This window comes from Hyperolius riggenbachi, chromosome 5 (genome assembly GCF_040937935.1).
Source record: "Hyperolius riggenbachi isolate aHypRig1 chromosome 5, aHypRig1.pri, whole genome shotgun sequence".
Classification (NCBI taxonomy): domain Eukaryota; kingdom Metazoa; phylum Chordata; class Amphibia; order Anura; family Hyperoliidae; genus Hyperolius; species Hyperolius riggenbachi.
The window spans coordinates 315067692-315089743 of record NC_090650.1 but is presented as its reverse complement, the minus strand read 5'-3'; the positions used below and the strand labels follow the sequence as shown (position 1 = coordinate 315089743).

Below are 22052 nucleotides of genomic sequence, written 5' to 3'. Positions count from 1 at the left end.
TTTTTTCTCCAATTAGGGGTAAAAACGCATGCGCCTCTATGCGCTTCTATGCGCTAAAAAAGTGCGCCCATTCTCTTGCATTGATGTGCGCTTTCCAGCTCAACGCACAGAAATGCATGCAACCCTACGTTTCTGTAACGCTGCTCAGCGCAGCGCATAGATGTGAACCAGCTACATTTAGTTACATGGGAAAGTAAATACCTTGCTGATCGCACAGGGCAGTGCGCTGTAAAAAGCGCACAGAAACGGCCCTGATGTGAACGAGGCCTTACAGATGCTGAAAAGCGGACACAACTGCGCACAACTGCATTAGTGGGCTCAGGCCCTAAATAAGCAGTTCAGACATCGGTGGAAAATAGGCATAAAGCTGCACACTATTCGGTCAAGGAAGTGATCCATATCTCCATGAAATTGATAGTTTCCCTGGTCTCCCACCTTGCACCAGGCAATATTAGATCACATTCCGGGCAGATCCCGCCATGGATCAATGTTTGTTTGATAAAACAACTGAATATCAATAGCCAGCCTTCATATTTTTTTTATTATTCCACATAAAGGTGGCCATGTAAAGATGGCTTTACACGCATAGATTTCTGCCAAATGTGCCAAACGGATCATTATTTCCTCTGATCTGAATCTAATCAGAGAGGGAACAATCCCTCCCATACAACTGCACACAGATTTCCAATAGATTTCACCATTAAATCTACTGAAAATCTATGGAACTCCAGTGTTGCGCTATTCGACACAGTGCAACACTATGGGCCGTCAATCCACATCAACCGAAATGTAGTGGCCTAGGGCCGATCGTAATTTTGATTGATTTTTTTTCCACAAAGCGATCAAAGTTACAATCGATGCAGCTTGTTGCAGCAGATAACCTGCAGAATTGATCATAGTAAAAATCAACGCATTCATTTATGTGCCAGCTTAATTTAATCTACCAGCTTCATTTATTAAAACTAACAGTGTATGTGGGCAGCACGGTGGCGTAGTGGTTAGCTCTCTTGCCTTGCAGCACTGGGTCCCTGGTTCGACTCCCAGCCAGGGCACTATCTGCAAAGAGTTTGTATGTTCTCTCCGTGTCTGCGTGGGTTTCCTCCGGGCACTCCGGTTTCCTCCCACATTCCAAAAACATACGGATAAGTTAATTGGCTCCCCTAAAAAATTGGCCCTAGACTACAGTACTTACACTACATAATATAGACATATGGCAATGGTAGGGATTAGATTGTGAGCTCCTTTGAGGGACAGTTAGTGACAAGTTATATATATATGTTACGGCCAGAACCCGAAGTTTGGCCACTTCTAGTTCTGGCCGGCCACTTCGGGTTCTGGCCGGCCAATGTGCGAAGTGGCCGCTGCACTGCGGCCAATGTGAGGAATGGAATGAATCCTGTAACATTCATGTATATTCTGGCCCCAGCGCAGCGGCCAAACCTATCGCAACTTAGTTATTTTAATGAAATTAAGCCGGCGGCTTTTTCTCTGCCTCTTTCTCTCTCCTCCCCCCCGCCTCTCTCTCCTTCTCTTATTATGGGCAGCACTACGTGTCCCCCTCCAGAGTCGTTCGTCGCACCAGGGAAGCCTGCCGTTCCTGCAGAGCGGGGTGCTGGCAGAAGCGATGTCTGCAGCCTCCCCGCTCTGCTCTCCCTGGCGCGACGAACGACTCTGAAGGGGGGACACGAGTGCTGCCCATAATAAGAGAAGGAGAGAGAGGCGGGGAGAGGAAGGAGAGAGAGAGAGGCAGAGAAAAAGCCGGCGGCTTCATCTGTTTCATTGCCGCCGGCTTAATTTCATTAAAATAACTAAGTTGCGATACGTTTGGCCGCTGCGCTGCGGTCAGAAGATACATGAATGTTACAGGATTCATTCCATTCCTCACATTGGCCGCAGCGCAGTGGCCACTTCGCACAATGGCCGGCCAGAACCCGAAGTGGCCGGCCAGAACTAGAAGTGGCCAAACTTCGGGTTCTGGCCGTAACATATACACTGTACAGCACTGCGTAATATGTTGGCACTATATAAATACTAATAATAATACTAAAGGTTATTGTTGCTACAAGGGTAATTTGACTTGTCATCAAGACTTTAGGGCCAATTCCCCACTTCTGCCCTGTGTGTGGATGTGTGGCAGCAATTGGTCTCTCTCTAATCAGAGAGGGATCTATCTGATGATCGAATCTGCTGCCCCATCTGCCAATGTATGGGCACCTTTACCACTAACTACTAAAATAAACTGTGAAACCCCCAACACTACCTTTTTTGCCCACATTTCTTGCTGATTTTTTTTTTTATAAAGTATGTTGTGAAACAAGCTGTACATTTTGCTTATATTCTGCCTACTACTAGTCATGTAGAACAATTATTATTTCATACAGTATTCATTTAATCATTTAGATGAACTCCTGGCTTTTCTCATCTTGTTTTACTGGTGTGTACTTTACATGCAGTTAAATTAATTTCTGGTATTAAAGTGTTATTGACAATTTATTCACAGGAGCCACAAGTCAATGTAGATTCACTTGTCAAACACTACCTACGGTATAATTTATTGTGCTGACGCCAAGCTCCCTGCCTACAGGAATAGAGTCTAAAGCCTTGTTCCCATTGCGTTCCGCTCGCGTGGCCGTTTGTTTCCGATTTATGTGCGTTGGGACTTTTTGTTAAGTGCTTTTCTAAGCACTTTTGCAGAGCGATTGCGTTTTTTCACTACCTGACGTCAGTGAGTGAACTCTTTGATCTGGAAAAGAATAAATACAATGTATTATTTATTAAAAACGCTCACGCAATCGCTGCACAAATCAAATTTGGGAGTGTTTTGCGTTTTCCTATACCTTCCAATGAGGCGGAATCGCCTCAAAAATGGCCCATGCACCGTTTTTCTGAGTGGTCGGAAACGAACCGCTCAGATGTGAACTTTCTCATAAAGAATCATTGCACAAGAGCTTTCAGGGCGATTTTGAAAATTGCCAGCGCTTAAAAAATGTCAAAACCGCCCCTAGTGTGAGCGAGCCCTGAAGGATGCTTATTAGTCAAACGTTTACTCTCTTTCTTTGAAGTTAGCTAATAAATGGTATCAACTATCACTGTGATGCAAAACTTCCTGCCACACATGTCTAAAATACTCAACCTTGCTGTAAATTCCTGGTTAGTGTACTGCACACCACCAGCGTCAGCCTGCCTGTGATATGTCATGCAGTAAATGCTTATCATTACAATGGCCCGCTGTGCCCGTAAAGTTCATGCAACTTTACTCCTAGTCCTATGTAAAGTATGATTAAAAAAAAAAAAAAGTATTCCCCTCGTGTTCTCAGAACGGGAGAGCTGACAGTGACTGGCGCAGGCTGTGCTTCCCATTTTAGGAGGGAGATAGGTGAAAGAACAGAGGGGGGAGAGGGGGGCTGCCGGGGAGGAATGTCTCAGTTTTACAACCCTTGCAAGCTGCAGCTTGGCGGTTGAACAAAAGCAGTTTCTGTTTTTCAGCTGCCAGTGAGCAGTAATGAGTGGGGGAGGAGGAGGCGGGAACCAGGCAAAATCAGGTCTTCCCTCCCCCGGCCAGGAGGTTGAGTGACTCAGGCTGAGTGAGTCTAGCCCCCTCCATGAGGCCGGATATGAGCCACCAATCCCCGGAGCACACAAATGTGAGCGCAGCGACACTCAGATACAAGCCATACGGCCACGTCTTCCATCACATCTCTCTCTGACCTACAGATTTTACAGAATGACTTCACCAACTGGCAGAGTGAACTCAAGTCTCCTCCCTCCACTATCAGCGTCCTCCCTGTCACAAAGGAGACAGTTCTCATTGTGTCAGCCTGATTGGAGGAGAAACTAGTTTAGGAGTAAAGAAAATATAGCAGGAGGCGGTCTGTCAACACGCTGCCAGCTAAACAATGTATACAATACAGCCCTCCCAGCGTGCCAGAGCCTGGCCACGCCCACTTGTAATACATCATTGTGATTCCGCTCAGCCTTCCTGACAATAAACTGAACACAAGTCAAACAAAACTGCTGTGACTCCAGCCTGCACAACACCAGGATCACTTCTCTGAAGACAAAGACAGACTTCATCTTAACTGCCTCAGCTCCTCGTACTGGTTTTGTTACATCAAATATATATTGTTAATTATAAAGGAGAATATTACATTTGTTTAAACGTAAATAAGAGCACAATAAACATACTGCTCCTGACAGCTCTAACGTCACAGCTGAACAATATGCCCTCCTGAGGAGTTTACTGAAAGCTGGCAGGATTCTAATGCCTGGTACACACTGCAAGTTCCTATCACACTGACTCATAGAATCGATAATTTGTAACAGGTAAGACCAGGTTTCCGATTGATTTTTAACAAGTGATCGGAAAAAACAATTGGAAACCTGATTGAACCTGTTGGAAATTATAAATTTGACCCGATGATCTGACAGAAAATTGCATGGTGTGTGCCAGGCCCAATAGTCTCCTGGTCTCCTCAAAGCCCCCCTCCGCAGCGATTTCCGCCCTCTCTGCTTCTCCCGCAGGCTATGGGCTGCGCAGGACGGATATCCGTCCTGCGCCATCTAGGATAGGCTTCAGCCTATCAGATGCCGGCGATCCCTGGCCAATCAGAGGCCGGGATCGCCGATCTCCTTTACGGATTTCTTCCCCGTGTGTTTACATTTAGCCTGCGAGCCACGATCGGCGGCTCGCAGACTGTTCACGGAGACACCCTCCGTGAACTGACATGGAACGGTTCCATGTAAAACCACTTACTACCAGCCGCCGCCTATCGGCGTTAGGTGGTCGTTAAGTGGTTAAAATGAAGATGAAAAATTATCTTCTAGGAGAAAACTCAAGTGAAAAGTGAATTGCATATGGGCCCAGGTGCCGGTTGCAGATTTGCTTCTCAAGGGCTAGAGTGTTGCGGCCTGGCAGGAGTTAGAGTTCAGTAGGAGGACTGCCTGGGGAAAGAAAGTGCACTTGCGCCTGGTGGTCCTGGAGGCAATTGCTCTGAACCGGCGACTCAACGGGAGGAGCTCAAAGAAGCGATTGCCTGGATGGGAGGGGTCAAGAGAGATCCCTTTGGCCCTCTTCCCTAGTCTGGCATTGTGGAGGAGATCAAAAGGTGGCAAGGGTGAACCTATGGTCTTTTCCGCAGCATGAATTATTCTCTGGAGTTTGTATTTGTCACTACCGTTGCTCCTGCATACCAGATGATGATGGAGGAGCAGAGGATGGATTCCACGGTGGCAGTGTAGAAGCTGATGAGCAGCTTCTTTGGGATACCAAATTTTTTCAGGTGTCGCAGAAAGAATAATATCTGCTGTGCCTTCTTTTGAATTTTGATAGTGTTCTCCCCCATCTAAGATTGCTAGTAAGAGTTGTGCCCAGGAATCGAGCACTCGGCACCCTGGAGACCAGAGCAGGGACAAGGTCCTCCAGCACCCAAGGCTGAGACACATAAATGCGCCCCTCCATCCCTCCCACCCCAGCTGTCACACACTGATTGCTATTAGACTAAGAGGGCCACAGGGCCCACAACCTCCCCAACACCTTAATATCTAGTTATCTGGGTTGCAGTCACTGCTATGTATCCCATTTATTATTTTCTTTCTGCTTCAAACACAATTAGGAATGACAGCTGAATGAATTCTGCGCCCCCTCCTACACTGCGCCCTGAGGCTGGAGCCTCTCCAGCCTATGCCTCGGCCCGGCCCTGCTGGAGACTGTGGTCTCCCCAATTAGGACTGGGTGGAGGGTGGAGGAGTGTCTCCTGAAGTCTACGATCAGTTCTACAGTCTTTGCCATGTTGAGGTTATTTCCCCTGCACCAGCTGCAGATCCTCTCAATTTTGCTGCGGTAGGCAAGCTCTCCATTGCTGCTGATAAGACCAATGATTGTTGTGTCATCCGCAAATTTGATGACCTTGACAGAGACAGAGTCGGAGGTTGAGGTACAGTTGTTGGTGTACAGGGAGAACAGGAGCGGGGACAGTACACACCCTTGCGGAGCTCCCATGTTGGTGGTTCTCTCGCTGGAGAAGCAGTTGCCGAGCTTCACCCTCTGCGTTCTGTTTGAGAGGAAGTCCCTGACCCACCTGCAGAGGGAGATATCAACTCCTAATTGCACGAGATTGTCCAGCACGATGTCTGGACAGATGGTATTGAAAGCGGAATTAAAGTCCAAGAACAGGATCCTAGCGTAAGAGTTCGGCCTGTCTAGGTGTTCCGTGATGTATGCTAGGCTTACGTTAATGGCGTCCTCGACTGACCGGTAGCTAATTTTGGGGTCTCCTGTGGCTACCTATGCTTGGGGGCTGCATCTGGCTAATGAATACCAGGGTCTGCTCTGGTGACCTATATTGGGGGCTACATCTGGCTAGCTAAAACTTGGGGCATCTGGCTAATTTTATTGGGGGCTACCTAACACTAGGGGGGGCACCTCTGGCTACTGCATTGAAAAAGTGTGCCCAAGTCTATGGGGAAGGGGGCACAATTTATGCATCTCCACCCTGTGAGCTCTATAACCTAGAACCTGCCCTGCACAAAATATAGACATTGGTACATTATACAGAAATGGTAGACCTAGGCCGGCTTTCTACATATGCAATTCCCATACAATTTCCTGCACACAAATTGTGATGCGATTTTTCATCTGAATTCCTGTGTGAGGAAAAAAACTGTTGGCAGCATAATATTACATAACGCATCCATCTATGGCACAGCTAGAGGGATTCCGATGCGTTCCCGCATTGCACAAGTGTCGGCATTGCGTCCTTCGAAACGTAGCCATAGTAATTACAATGACAAATGAAACATTATGAACAAAATGTATAACAAATTCCAAGACGCCAAAGAGTATATTATATTATTTATTGTATTTATAAAGCGCCAACATATTACGCAGTGCTGGACATTAGTTTAGGTTACAGACAATATTTAGGGGTGACATACAGCAATATGACAATACAGGAATACAAGAAAAACCAGATCATGCAGCACAGTATGAGTACAAGGTAATGCTAGTCAGTCACTGGATGGGAGCATGGAGATTAGGCAAGTTAACTTCACTCAAATGCATAGCATGGACGCACAGTAATGGAGGTGCACGATCCATATTCCAGCCAGTGGGTACCAGCGAAGCCACATAATGGGCGCAAATAGGAAGTCAAACTGCTCACTGTCCCCCCGGGCCGGCTCCTGACCCCACAGCCGGGGTCGGGCTTTCCTGTCTCCACTAAAATGGCAGCGGGAGCTGGCCACGGCTGCGCAGTCCGCATAGACGCGAGTGCGGCTGCGCAATTCTAGGGCCTCCCCCCCCCCCCCCCCCCTCCCCGATCAACGCTACAGGAGGCAGCCTTTAGCGTGGATCAGGGGGCAGGCCCTAGAGCTGCGCAGCAGCACTCGTGTCCATGCGGACTGTGCAGCTGCGGCCAGCTCCGGCGGCCATTTTAGTGGAGGCAGGAGGGCCCGATCCAGGCTGTGGGGTCGGGAGCCGGCCCGGGCGGACATTGAGCAGCGGGGACCTGGTGGAACGGCGCGGATGGCGTCTTCTGTGCATTCAAATTTCATGCAGGTATTTAATTTTTTTTTTTTTTTTTAGTATTCCGCCTCATGAGTCCTTTGGAGTGACTCAGAGATGAAATAAATAAAAAGCTTTATACATACCTGGGGCTTCCTCCAGCCCCAACCACTCGGATCTCTCCCATGCAGCCATCCTCTGCTGCTTGCAGCTTTGGGAACGGCTACCGTAACTTCTGTCAGTCGGAGCCAGTCCAACTTAAAGAGAACCCGAGGTGGGATTTAATTATATTAGTGGGGCACAGAGGCTAGTTGTGCACACTATCACCAGCCTCTGTTGCCCTATGGTGTGCCCCAGGACCCCCCTGCGATCTGCTGTCCCCTCCGCCGTGCTAGCGACATGCAGCGTGTCGCCAGCACAATGTTTACCTATGCTGTGTCTGTTAGCACCGCTCCCCCGCCTCCTCTGTATCGGCGCTACACGCCCGCGTCCCTTCCCTCCCGCTGATTGGAACGAAGGGACACGGGCGGGTAGCGCCGATACAGAGGAGGCGGGGGAGCGGCGCTGACAGACACACATAGGTAAACATTGTGCTGGCGACCGCAAGGGGGTCCTGGCGGCACACCATAGGGCAACAGAGGCTGGTGATAGTGTGCACAACCAGCCTCTGTGCCCCACTAATATAATTAAATCCCACCTCGGGTTCTCTTTAAGAGACGTGTGCTGTTTGCGTATATCTCCAGCAGCTGCTGGAGATACGTAGAGGGCGCACTTCTCCTGCGTAGACTGGCTCTGACTGACGTGACTGGCAGCGGAGGACGGCGACGTGGGAGCGATCCAAACACATGAAGCTGGAGGAGGAAGCCCCAGGTATGTATACATTTATTTATTTATTTCAGCTTTGGTACACTGATCTGCCTTGACGATCATTATCAGGCCTCTTGCACACTGCAAGGGATTCCGATTCAGATTCCGCTTTTTAATCAGTTTTTACATCAGATTCAGATTCCGATTTGCAGTGTGCAGGGAGCAAACTGCAAATCGGAATCGGATGTAAAAACTGATTAAAAAGCGGAATCTGAATCACTTGCAGTGTTCAAGAGGCCTCAGGGTGCTTCGCTAAACATCGTTCGCGTGATCCTGCGCCTGCGCCCACGTTGCAATATTGCAGAAATTAGGAAATACCTGCAGCACAGGCTCTCGCAGCATATCGCCAGGTCTCCACATTGCACGGCAATAGTTACAACCTAGCCTCTCTCTGGATCTTACAGATCACATTATTATGGATATAGTAATATCTGAACGTTTACTAGCTATAGTTAATGACTCTACTGAATCCTTTCCCAGAACGTGGCAGCCTTGGCTTTCATGCGCATCTTCCCTGGGTTTACGCTCATGTGCCCTATCATTTTAAAGTACTCCCTATACTGGCTACTACTTATCTAATGTATTTGTATACTTGCTCAAGCGGATGCTATGTGCTTCCTGAACACCTGTGACCTGCTACTTTTTCTTACCATTCCAATATGTACGTTATTATACCTGTTATACTATTGTTTTTTTCTGTTTTAGCCCTTTATTAAGGGCTTTTTCCAAAGCTTGTCTGTATTTCAAAAAAATTTTCAATAAAACTTTTGAAACTGAAAAATAAATAAATTGCTGGTCGTCAGAAAAATTATCCAGAAAATCACGGAGTGGGTATGGGCCTTAAGAGAACCCTGCTCGAAGGAATAGGGAGGAAACTAGAGGTGGGGTAATATACAAAATGTATACCTAGAAGCAGTGTTTTAGGTTATATTTAGTATAGCACAATGTGGCCAGAGGTTGAAGGGGTATGGTCTAAGACAGTGGTCGGCAACCCGCGGCTCCGGAGCCGCATGCGGCTCTTTTTCACCTTCGCCGCGGCTCCGGTGTCAGTGGCTGCGGCGCGCGTGTGATGTGTGCTGTCGCTGGCCAGCAGCCTATCAGAGAGGCCGCCGGACCAGTGCAGTGCAGGGCTTCGGGCGGCCATTTTCCCGTATCCCTGCAGTGTAATGCAGGCAGGACGTGACGTAGGAAGAGGATCGTGGGAGTTGCGCGCCACAAGGTCGGGACCGGAGGAGGTCTTCTGACTAGGTGAGTAAATGGGTTTTTCTTTTCAGATCTGCTGAAGGATTGTGCATATGGGGGTCTGCTGAAGGATTGTGCATATGGGGGTCATATCTGCTAACGATTTGTGCATATGGGGGTCATATCTGCTAACGATTTGTGCATATGGGGGTCATATCTGCTAACGATTTGTGCATATGGGGGTCATATCTGCTAACGATTTGTGCATATGGGGGTCATATCTGCTAACGATTTGTGCATATGGGGGTCATATCTGCTAACGATTTGTGCATATGGGGGTCATATCTGCTAACGATTTGTGCATATGGGGGTCATATCTGCTGAAGGATTGTGCATATGGGGGTCATATCTGCTAACGATTTGTGCATATGGGGGTCATATCTGCTGAAGGATTGTGCATATGGGGGTCATATCTGCTAAAGATTTGTGCATATGGGGGTCATATCTGCTAACGATTTGTGCATATGGGGGTCATATCTGCTAACGATTCGTGCATATGGGGGTCATATCTGCTGAAGGATTGTGCATATGGGGGTCTGCTGAAGGATTGTGCATATGGGGGTCATATCTGCTAACGATTTGTGCATATGGGGGTCATATCTAACGATTTGTGCATATGGGGGTCATATCTGCTAACAAATTGTGCATATGGGGGTCATATCTGCTAACGAATTGTGCATATGGGGGTCATATCTGCTAACAAATTGTGCATATGGGGGTCATATCTGCTAACGATTTGTTTTATAATGGTTTTGCGGCTCCCAGTTTTTTTCTCTTTTCGGAAACGGGTCCAAGTACCTCTTTATGTCTTAAAGGTTGCAGACCCCTGGTCTAAGAGCATATGCTTGTTGGAAAAAAGTGAGTTTTGATGGAGCACTTAAAAATGTTAAAGGTTGGAGAGTGATGAAGAAGGTTTAATGGAGAGCGGACATTGCGGTTGGGGTGGTATCCGGAAACTAGTGAGGACATGTAAAAGCGAGAGAGTTTGTGAAGCACTTTGTAAGTTAGGGCCCATTTCCACTAGCCGATGCACATCCTATGAGACGCGCGACGGCACTTCCTGTTGTGCGAGTACGCAGCCGAATCCCGGAAGCTGTGCCATGCACGGCTATGGGATTCACTGCCATTCACGCGGACAAATGCTGCAATGTCGGCCAATTGCTATGGAAAGCGATTCGGACGGCTGCTACATTATTCCCTATGGCAGAGTTTCCCAGCGTGATTTGCCTGCGGGCTAACTCTGCGATTCGGCCTGATTTCCGCACTAGTGGAAACAGGCCTTTAGGGTTACGAGTTTGAAATGGATCCTCTGGTTAATTGGCAGTCAATGAGAGGAGCAGCAGAGAAGGAGCGAGAAGAAAGATAAAATGAGACAGTGCAGATTGGAGGGGTGCCAGCCTGTTATTTGGTAGTCCACAAATCTGTCAGGAGATTGCAGATGGCAAACACATTCATAAAGTACAAATTTGTAAACATGTCAACTTGTCCACCCAACATAATCCACGTTTACTGGGAAGTAAGGGTGGGGGTCCATAGCTCGTCTGAGTCGTGGAGTCGGAGCAATTTTGGGTGCCTGGAGTCGGAGTCTGGAAAAAATGCACCGATTCCGACTCCTAATGAATTTAAACTGTAATTAAAATAGAAAATATGATAAAATATTCTATTTCTCAGATAATAGTTATCATAAATAATTTATATATACAGTAATGAGTTACTTGTGCTGCTTCAATAAAGCAGTCCCCGTATTTTTAAGTCAGATATACATATCTGATTGTGACTGTACAGTATATAAGATGTGTACACAGGAATTTCTTATATAGGTTACGGCCAAAACCAGAAATCGGCCAATTCTAGAATTGGCCGGCCGTTTCTAGAACTGGCCGATTTGACGTCGGCCAAAGTCCAAAATGCTGGGAATTTCTGACATTGGCCGGCCAGTTCTAGAACTGGCCAAAGTCAGTCGGCCAAAGTCCAAAATGCAAAAATCCCAGAACATCCCGGGTCCTGTCCAGAAACATGAATGGCACTCGGAAACTTCTTTCTATTTGTTAGTTACAGCTGATACAAATCCTGCAATAAATCTGCAGTGTGTATACATCCTGCTTTCTTGGGAGCAGGCATATTGTTAACATCCTGTGCTTTTAAATTAGCTGCTCTGCTGTGGCAATCAGGTGGGTGCTATGCGTGGTTGGAGGGGGGGAGGGGGGGCCTTTGCTGGGCGCTTTGCATGGCTGGGGGGAAGGATTTGCTGGGCGCTTTGCATGGCTGTGGGGGGGGGGGGGAGGGAATTTGCTGGGTTTTTGCATGGCTGGGGTTTGATATGCTGGGCCCTTTGCATGGCCAGGGGGGGCTTTGCTGGGCACTGTGCATTGCTGGGGTAGTTTTGCATGGCTGTGGGGGGTGGGGGCTTTTCTGGCTGCTTTGCATGGCTGGGGGGAGGGATTTGCTGGGCGCTTTGTATGGCTGAGGGGGGGGGGGGGTATTTGCTGGGTTTTGCATGACTGGGAGGGGGGGGGGATGTGCTGGCCATTTTGCATGGCTGGGGGGGGTCTGCTGGCCGTTTTGCATGGCTGGGGGTAAATGCTGGGCGTTTTGCTGGGAACTGTGCCTTGCTGGGGTAGTTTTGCATGGCTGTGGGGGCTTTTCAGGCTGCTTTGCATGACTGGAGGGGGGCAGCCTGCGCTATTTCCAGACCCCAGATCAGAGCGGCGGAGAGGAGCTGAGCAGCGCGCACACTACCCGCCCTGACCCATACACTTCACATGCGGAAGTGAGCAATGACGTCACCTCTGCATGGAAGTGTATGCGTCTTGCGGGTCGCGTGTGCGGCGCTGCTCTGCCTCTCTTTACCTCTCCGGTCCGGGTCGTCCTGATGTGAGGTCTGGCTAGCGGCATCAGGGGAGGGAGAGGTGAGCGGCAGTTCGGGACTTGGCCGGCCACACTTAGCCAGAACGCGTTCTGGCCGGCCAAAGTCCGGAGGAAAAACGTTTATTTCTGATATTGGCCGCATCAGCCGGCCACTTCTAGATTTGACCGGCCAGAACCCGAAGTGGCCAGACTTCGGGTTCTGGCCGTAACATATACACTAAATAACATCTATGCTGTAAGAATAAAGCCTGATGTGTAGCCGTGTCACGAATAGAGATGGTCAATGAGATGGAAATAATTCTGCGTTGATGCTGATTTATGCAAATGTACGCACTCTTTGCTCATGATATCAAATTATTTGATATGTTGTTAAAATTTGGTTTGGTGACTACGAATTAAAGGGTACCTGAGACGGCTGAAAAGAAAAGTTTTATACATACCTGGGGCTTCTTCCAGCCCCCTTCAGGCCAATTAGTCCCTCGCTGTCCACCTCCACCACCTGGATCTTCTGCTATGAGTCCCGGTAATTAGGCCAGTCAGTGCAGTCCGACCGCATGCCGCTTCCACAGCCAGGAGTGTTCTGCACCTGCGCAATAGTGCGCAGGTGTAGTACGCTCCCGGCGGCGGAGTGTGTGCATACAAACTAAGCAAGACTGGCTCAAGTACCTGGACTCATAGCAGAAGATCCAGGTGGTGGAGGAGGACAGCGAGGGACTGATTAGCCTGAAGGGGCCAGGAGGGGTCTGGAGGAAGCCCCAGGTATGTATAAAACTTTAATTTCATCTGTCTCAGGTTTACTTTGTTACACAGTATTACTATACTCTACATATGCACTCTCCACAGAGCTGCAGGGAATCCACTGAGACTGTTGTGCACATTGAACACAGAGGTGTTGTCAATCACCCATAAACCTGGTTCAGATTGTGCATGAAGAATGCGTAATAGAGGAAGAATTTCCTTATTCCCCTGCAGAGTATCTGCACATCACTCTTCTATGTACCCACAGTTACATTGCCTAGGGCCTGATAGATGTTCTTTGTTCCGGGCCGGCCTGTACCTTTTACAAGTACTCTTACCAAGGACTAGTTTTAGTCTATGACTAAAGGGAATAAATATGGCAGTCTCCATATCCTTCTCACTTCAGATGTCTTTTAAAATTCCTAAGCATTGGCAGGTAAAGGGATACTGTAGGGGGGGGTCGGGGGAAAATGAGTTGAACTTACCCGGGGCTTCCAATGGTCCCCCACAGACATCCTGTGCCCACGCAGCCACTCCCCAATGCTCCGGCCCCGCCTCTGGTTCACTTCTGAAATTTCAGACTTTAAAGTCTGAAAACCACTGCGCCTGCGCTGCCGTGTCCTCACTCCCGCTGATGTCACCAAGAGCGTACTGTGCAGGCCCAGTATGGTCTGTGCCTGTGCCGTGCGCTCTTGGTGACATCAGGGGAAGCGAGGACACGGCAACGTAGGCGCAATGGTTTTCAGACTTTAAAGTCTGAAATTCCAGAAGTGAACCGGAGGCGGGGCCAGAGCATCGGTGAGTGGCTGCGCGGGCACAGGATGTCTGCGGGGGACCATTAGAAGCCCCGGGTAAGTTCAACTAATTTTCCCCCGACCCCCTACAGTATCCCTTTAAGATACGAATCTCATGTTACATACTTTCAATCAACAAGATTGTAATATGTAAATTAGAGGAGTCGGAGTCGAGGAGTCAGAGTCGGTGGAATCCTAAACTGAGGAGTCGGAGTCGGTGGATTTTTGTACCGACTCCACAGCCCTGATAAAAACTGTCAGAAGTTTATAAAATGCTGGCCCTTACCTTTCTGGCTCCTATTAACGCCCACCAATCTCAAAACCACCAATCCCGCATTCATCTTTGTCGTTGCTGGTCAGAATGTCTTCTTTCCCCAGCAACAGCATCTGAAATAAATACAACAACCAACTAGTTCCCATGGAAGCTAAACCTAAAGTTACATTATAAATAGCTTTTTCCTCCATTATGTAAATAGGCACAATACACATATATAAACTATATTCCTTGTGTATTTTTATTTATTTCCTTATGTATTTTTTGGGTTTAACATTGACTCTTTTTATTGGAAACTAGGTTATATAACAGTTTATAAAAAAAAAATATGAAAAAGCCATTTGACAATAAATTCACTTATAGCCATTAACAATTGGAGTGACTTCCACGCTGGTTGTTTGAAGAAACATGCAATTACTGGAGCCATGTATATCATATAAATCACGAATATAAGAACATTGTAATAACACTATTAATAAATTGCAAAGAGAACTACCACCATTACTTTCATAGTTCCATAACTGATAGTAGAGTTTGACAATGGATTCTGGTAAACTTGTCAAAATTTCTGAGAAAGGTAAGACGTTTACAACAACCGCTAACCAGAGCCCTTTAGACACCAAGTAAAAAGGTCTCCTTTTTCCATACTCACATTCACATCTGCTAGACTAATGACCTGTGTTGGGGTAAAAGTTTCTATAGAGTCCAGTATGAAACAATCAGATGTCTGGTGGCACAAAACAGTTGGGAGATTTCTAGACGGTACTGTAAGGGTATTATTTCTAGTCCCACATGTATAATAGCTAATTGTGGTGTTAAATTGAAAGGAGCCCAGAGATTAGATGTTATATGCTTTCCGAGATGCTGGCTAACCATAACATGTGGGCCAATGATCCTATTTCTCCAGCATTCAGGAGGTTAGACATACTCAGAGGTGGAATATACCAGACATACTCAGGAGGTGGAATATACCAGTTAAGCAAATTTTTCTGTGTAATGCACTTGGAATATCGAGATATACTGTATGGTTGGATGCCAACTTGATTTGCTCAAGGGTTATGTATGATTTTAGTTCTAGTGTATTTACTGTGGGATGCGAAAGTTTGGGCAACCTTGTTAACCGTCATGATTTTTCTGTATAAATCGTTGGTTGTTATGATAAATGTCAGTTAAATATATTATATAGGAGACACACACAGTTATATTTGAGAAGTGAAATGAAGTTTATTGGATTTATAGAAAGTGTGCAATAATAGTTTATATAAAATTAGGCAGGTGCATACATTTGGGAACTGTTGTCATTTTATTGATTCCAAAACCTTTAGAACTAATTACTGGAACTCAAATTGGATTGCTAAGCTCAGTGACCTCTGACCTACATACACAGGTTAATCCAATTATGAGAGAGTATTTAAAGGGGGTTGATTGTAAGTTTCCCTCCTCTTAATTTTCTCTGAAGAGTAGCAATGTGGGGGTCTCACAACAACTCTCAAATGACCTGAAGACAAAGATTGTTCACCATCATGGTTTAGGGGAAGGATACAGAAAGCGGTCTCAGAGATTTAAGCTTTCTTTTCCACAGTTAAGAACATATTGAGGAAATGGAAGACCACAGGCTCAGTTCAAGTTAAGGCTCGAAGTGGCAGACCAAGAAAAGTCTCGGATAGACAGAAGTGACCAATGGTGAGAACAATCAGAGTGAACCCACAGACCAGCACCAAAGACCTACAACATCATCTTGCTGCAGATGGAGACATTGTGCATCATTCAACCATTCAGCGCACTTTACACAAGGAGATGCTGTATGTGATAATGATGCAGAGGAAGCCTTTTCTCTACCCACAGCACAAACAGAGCCACTTGAGGTATGCTACAGCACGTTTGCATACCCAGCTTCATTTTGGAATAAGGTGCTGTGGACTGATGAAACTAAAACTGAGTTATTTGGGCATAACGAGGGGCGTTATGCATGGAGGAAAAACAACACTGAAACCTACAGTAAAATATGGTGGTGGTTCCATCATGCTGTGGGGCTGTGTGGCCAGTGCAGGGACTGGGAATCTTGTCAAAGTTGAGGGACGCATGGATTCCACTCAGTATCAACGGATTCTGGAGACCAATATCCAGGAATCAGTGACAAAGCTGAAGCTGCGCCTGGGCTGGATCTTTCAACAAGACAACGACCCTAAACACTGCTCAAAATCCATTAAGGCATTCATGCAGAGGAACAAGTACAACGTTCTGGAATGGCCATCTCAGACCTCAGACCTGAATATAATTGAAAATCTGTGGTGTGAGTTAAAGAGAGCTGTCCATCCTCGGAAGCCATGAAACCTGAATGAACTATAGATTACTTTTGTAAAGACGGATGGTCCAAAATACCTTCAACCAGACTCCAGACTGTCATTGGAACCTATAGGAAGCGCTTAGAGGCAGTAATTTCTGCAAAATCAGGATATACTAAATATTGATTTCATTTCTTTTTTGTGGTGCTCAAATTTATGCACCTGCCTAATTTTGTTTAAACGGTTATTGCACATTTTCTATAAATCCAATAAACTTCATTTCACTTCTCAAATATCACAGCGTTTGTCTCCTATATGATATATTTAACTGACATTTTTTATCGTAACAACCTACGATTTTATACAGAAAAATCATAACAGTTAACAAGGTTGCCCAAACTTTCGCATCCCACTGTAAGTAATAGCTGTTCAGCGTTTCCTTATTTAAATGTATTTTTAAACAAACCTATAAATACTGTATATTTTTCAACCTTTTCTTGCCACATTATTATGCTGCCAGCATTTTGCTAAACCGACTTGCCAAAGACCCCTTAATTTATTTGGGTGGTGGCAGCTTTAGGCTAAGTTTCCACTTGTGCGAAAATCGGCCAATTCCTCAACCATGAATTCGGATGGAATTTGGTAACTTATGGAAGTCTATGCAGAGCATCCAAATCCATGGCTGAGGAAAAATCTGAGGCACTGCAGCATAATATCGCGCAACTTGTCCAAATCCCATAGCCGAACATCGCGCGGCTAGAGGGATTCGGCTGCGAGACACGAGCAGCTGTGCCGGCATCGCGTCTCGCAAGATGCATGCCGCACACAAGTGGAAACGGGGCCTAAAAGTCGCCACCAGATAGAACACAAGGCCCCGCATACACTTGACATCGGGACTAGGGTGTTTGTCAGGTGGGTGGAGAGTTTGCTACCAATCTCTCCCTTCAAAGCGACTCACCTACCCATGTCCAAAGCCATGCAGAATGCTTGGTTTTGCAGGGGGAATCTTATCTTCATTGGCTACTGCCAAACTGTCCACCTGTATGGCTGAACCCTGGGCTGGCTGATATCTCGAGGGAGGGGCTATGTTAGAACACAGCTAAAATATATTTAGTAATTAGTGCAGGTTTTTTTTTAGATTGCAGTGGTCTTTATTTACATTTCTTCTATAAAAAGTTGCTATATTTTGGGGTGATCACTGTGAGATATCAGCTCATAATGGCCACCGGCAACTGTTTAGTAATAAAACGCTGTGGCATCATGTGGCCACTAGCTTTTCTAAGTAAATAGTGTGCATGAGGTTTTCCTGCATTGCTGTGAAACGCAAGTTATTGCAGCTTTGATAAATCAGACCCACTTCCATCTAGTATGAGAAATTACCTACACAATGGGCTCTATTCTCAAAGACTTTCCGCATGCGGTAAAGTACATGCGGGAAGTTTGCACTAAAAATACCGTCAAGTTGGAATTCTCAAAATTTTCCGCATGTTATTTCCGCATGCGGTAAATGTGCGGTAGTAATGCGGAAAAAGTTCTGCAAAAGTCGGCATTTTCGCCAAAAAAAAACACATTCACAAAATATTTCAGGCGCATTATTTCAGCGTTAATTACCGATTTTTTATCACCTACAAGTAGTAGGTGATATATTTCGCATCCCATTGATTTTAATGATGTCTGGAGGCTTAAGTGCTATGCTTGGTGGACTTTGAAAAAAAATTTTAAACTATTTTTCATGCAACCTTTTTACCGCATGTTTACCGCACGTTTAATTGCTGTTTCCGCACTCTTTTTACCACATGCGGAAAATTTTAGTGAATGCAGAAAAAATGCGGAGATTACCGCTGGCGGTAATTTTGCGGTAATATTTTGCGGTGATTTGGCCTCTTTGAGAATAGAGCCCAATCTGTTGGACCTGTTCGAAATTTGTTGAACCTCCTACAACACGGAAGTGGTAAAATTGGCAAATCAAGATTGGATGTGTGTATCAGGCTTTCGACTTGGGTTCCAAAGCTTAATTTGGGATTTAAAGGGTACCTGAACTGGGGTGGGGGGAGGGATAATAGTGGATACTCATAAGTTTTAGTAAGCACTTACACACCATGAGTGATTCATGAACTTGTGCTTGCCCAGTGCAAATAATCCCTTTCGCTTGATGACAAACATGACACATTTTGGACAATTTCTGAACAGAAAATGTAATGTAAAGCGGAGTACTCAGCACCTGACGGGCCCAGCAATGTCCGCTTGACGACGAGCATTCAGCGCCACCTCTTCATGATCATGACATTACATGAAGGGTGCGAACGGGAAGTCAAGCAATTGCGGTACGTTGCGCAGAGTTGTTGGAGATCTTAAAGATCCGACCCGCTGTGATGGTCGTTATCGGTGTGCATTGCTAAATGTTGTTCACGTGATCGCGCGCTGTACTCACGTCACAAGATTGCAGAAACGACCACTCGTCGCTCAAAAAATTGCTGGTCGTCGGAAAAATCATGTGGTGGGTACGGGCCTTTATGATCAGATTTGGATCAGCGGTGCACATCCATCACTTGCCTCATGCTCCCACAAGATGTTTCCAGAAGGATTATGTCCCAATCCCTGCTGGGCAACACAAATCTGAAGTGTGCACAATCCTTTAGAGCTATACAAAAGAAAATGTTGGAGGGCTTATTCACAGTGGGACAGTGCGTTGTAATGCAACGTTAATGTCACAACGCAGCATTACAACGCAATGCAAAAACAAAAAGGTGGTTTCGCACATTAACGCTGCGTTCCCGTTGCATACAGTAGGTACAGTAAAGCATACAGGCAATGAACAGTATGCTCTTCTCCTGTACCCGGTAACATGTGCGTTTAGAGGTAACGCACTGCAGCAGTGCATTGCCATAACGCTATAAGTTATGGTAAATGATCAATAGGATTAGCATTGCGGTAAGCTGCGTTATAAGAGTTTATAACGCAGCTCCGCAACGTCCCACTGTGAATAAGCCCTGAGGGTCTGGACCCTAAAGGACTGGCGTTATATAACCGGTCTAAATCAATATTTTTCCATTTACTGGAACTAGAATTAGCAGGAGCTGAACCATATTTTTGCACAGGGCTAATCAGATTTGGGAGCTAATGATAGACAGCTTGATCTACAGGAATAGGAATTGGCAGAGACTGCACCAGAACTTTATGAAGCTAGTATGGTTGAGGTGAGCCAGTGGGGAACCTCCTTGGGAACAGTTCACCAATCACAGCACCATCTACCACCTAAAGTGTTGTAATTGGCCAAATAGTGTGGGCGTAATTATTATCACATTAGCGGAATAGCCCTGAGGTTACCTGATGGGTCACGTCTACCATACAGCACCAACCCCTGTACTGAATTTTACTCCATTGACTAGGGAAATTAATAAAAACTGTGAAACACAAAAAATAAGTTCGGTAAACGCGTGGTTACCAAAAACATACAGATAAGTTAATTGGCATCCCCTTAAATTGGCCCTAGACTATGATCCATACACTACACAATACATTCATAGACATATGACTATGGTAGAAATTAGATTGTGAGCCCCTCTGAGGGACAGTTAAGTGACAAGACAAAAATATCCTCTGTACAGCGCTGTGGAAAATTTCAGCTCTATATAATATTAATAATAATAGTTTTCTGTGCTGCCTAGACCAACCTAAAGCTCTTACATCATGCTTCTATTTATACTCCGTGAAGTGAGTGGCAAGCTTTTGCCTGCTATGCATTGAAATGAACACTGCATTACAGCTATGGACAACAACGGCTAAAGCTGTCCCATCCATCTGTCTGCAGCCAGCTGATGTGAACCGTTACCACCAGCGCATGGCTAGGAACCCCCTCTAACTGCAGCAGAAGCCAGAAAAGCGACATATGCCTTCACATGTGTCTTTCACCTCCCCAAGCTGTGACAGCCTATACGTCAGCCTTATTACCAGCGGTAAATGCATGACTGCAAACGACTTCTCTCTGCAGTCACTGGCACTGCGCACAGCCTGTCCGACTTTAGACAGGCAAGTCACGTGCTCAGTCCTATAGCTGCCTGTCTGCCTAGCAGTAGCGCCTTCCCGGTGACGTCACCCGCCTGGCAGCGCGCTGACAGTGTAGAATCAAAAGTGAAAACCGTTTACATAAACAATCAAACCGCAACGGTTCTTCCAGTAAGCATGACCTTTGCAGTGTACCATAAATTCCAGCATTACTATCAACCACGTGAAACAAAACAGCTGATTTACTTATAAACCATAGTAAAATTACCTAATACAAAACATGATCATAGATTACATCACGGTAAAACAGCAAATTCTGTACATTGCAATATTGGGTCAGTAAGGCTTCCCATACACTATTAAAATTAGTTGTTATAGAATTGACATTTGATTTGATTCAATTCAACTAAAATCTATTAAGCCTCATTCACAGTAGTGTGATGTGGAGCAGCACAGCAGTCGCTTTGTAACACAGCTTGCTACACGGCAATGCACAACCTATAGCAACGTTCAGTGCTGCAATAAAATGGGATGCAGTATGGTAACATGCTGCATAATGTGCGTTACCTCTAAACACACGTGTTAACAGTGAAGCATACTTTTCATTGCCTGTATGCTTCACTGTAAGCGACACAACACAGGTATAACATGCAGTGTACGACCTTTTTTGTTCCTTTACGTCACCCCACGTGGTTGACAGAGTAGAGCCGGTACGTGTGTGTGATGTCACACATGCGCCCATGTGTATGCCGGCAACCACGTGGGGAGTGTGCATGTACGAAGGACTGAGCCAGCGGCACACATGGACAGGTAATGTATAGTGCACTGGGGACGGGAGGTGGGCGAACAGTGAACATTAAAGGGAAGGTTCAGGGACTATGAAAAAAAAATAAAAATCCTTATCCACTTACCTAGGGCTTCCACCAGCCCGTGGCAGGCAGGAGGTGCCCTCGGCGCCGCTCCGCAGGCTCCCGGTGGCCGACCTGACCTGGCCAGGCCGGCGGGCAGGTCGGGCCTCTTCTGCGCTCCATTGTGCGTTCCATGCCGGCGCGCTGACGTTATCGGACGTCCTCCGGGCTGTACTGCGCAGGCTCAGAACTACTGAGCCTGCGCAGTACAGCCCGGAGGACGTCCGATGACGTCAGCGCGCCGGCGTGGACCGCACAATGGAGAGCAGAAGAGGCCCGACCTGGCCACCAGAGACAGTGGCGTAGCTAAGGAGCTATGGGCCCCGATGCAAGTTTTACAATCCCCCCACCCCCAAGCACTCTATACATCACAATTGATACAGCGCACCAAAACCTGCCAATGGCAACTACAGTGTCAGAGGTGCAAGAAGGGGATGGGGAACAGCTTGTTAATGATTACCACTATTCAACGTATCTATAGAAGTGATTATTATGAGCACAGGACCAATAGAGAGATAATACTGTAGTTGAGGGAGGGCCCATCGGGGGCCACTCTGGCCCAAGGGCCCC

At 46.5% G+C, this 22052-nt stretch overlaps 1 long non-coding RNA gene across 2 annotated transcripts; it reads right to left on the bottom strand.

The window, feature by feature from the left end:
* Positions 1-1047: 1047 nt before the first annotated feature.
* Positions 1048-20593, bottom strand: LOC137517703 (uncharacterized). Of its 2 annotated transcripts, none has more exons than XR_011020627.1 (3): positions 20521-20593; positions 14297-14397; positions 1048-1118 (listed from the first exon to the last, which is right to left on the bottom strand). It is a non-coding gene; the product is annotated as an uncharacterized lncRNA (long non-coding RNA). The 2 variants fall into 2 exon arrangements; XR_011020628.1 differs by lacking the exon at positions 1048-1118 and adding an exon at positions 10896-11237.
* Between the last annotated feature and the right edge of the window lie 1459 nt (positions 20594-22052).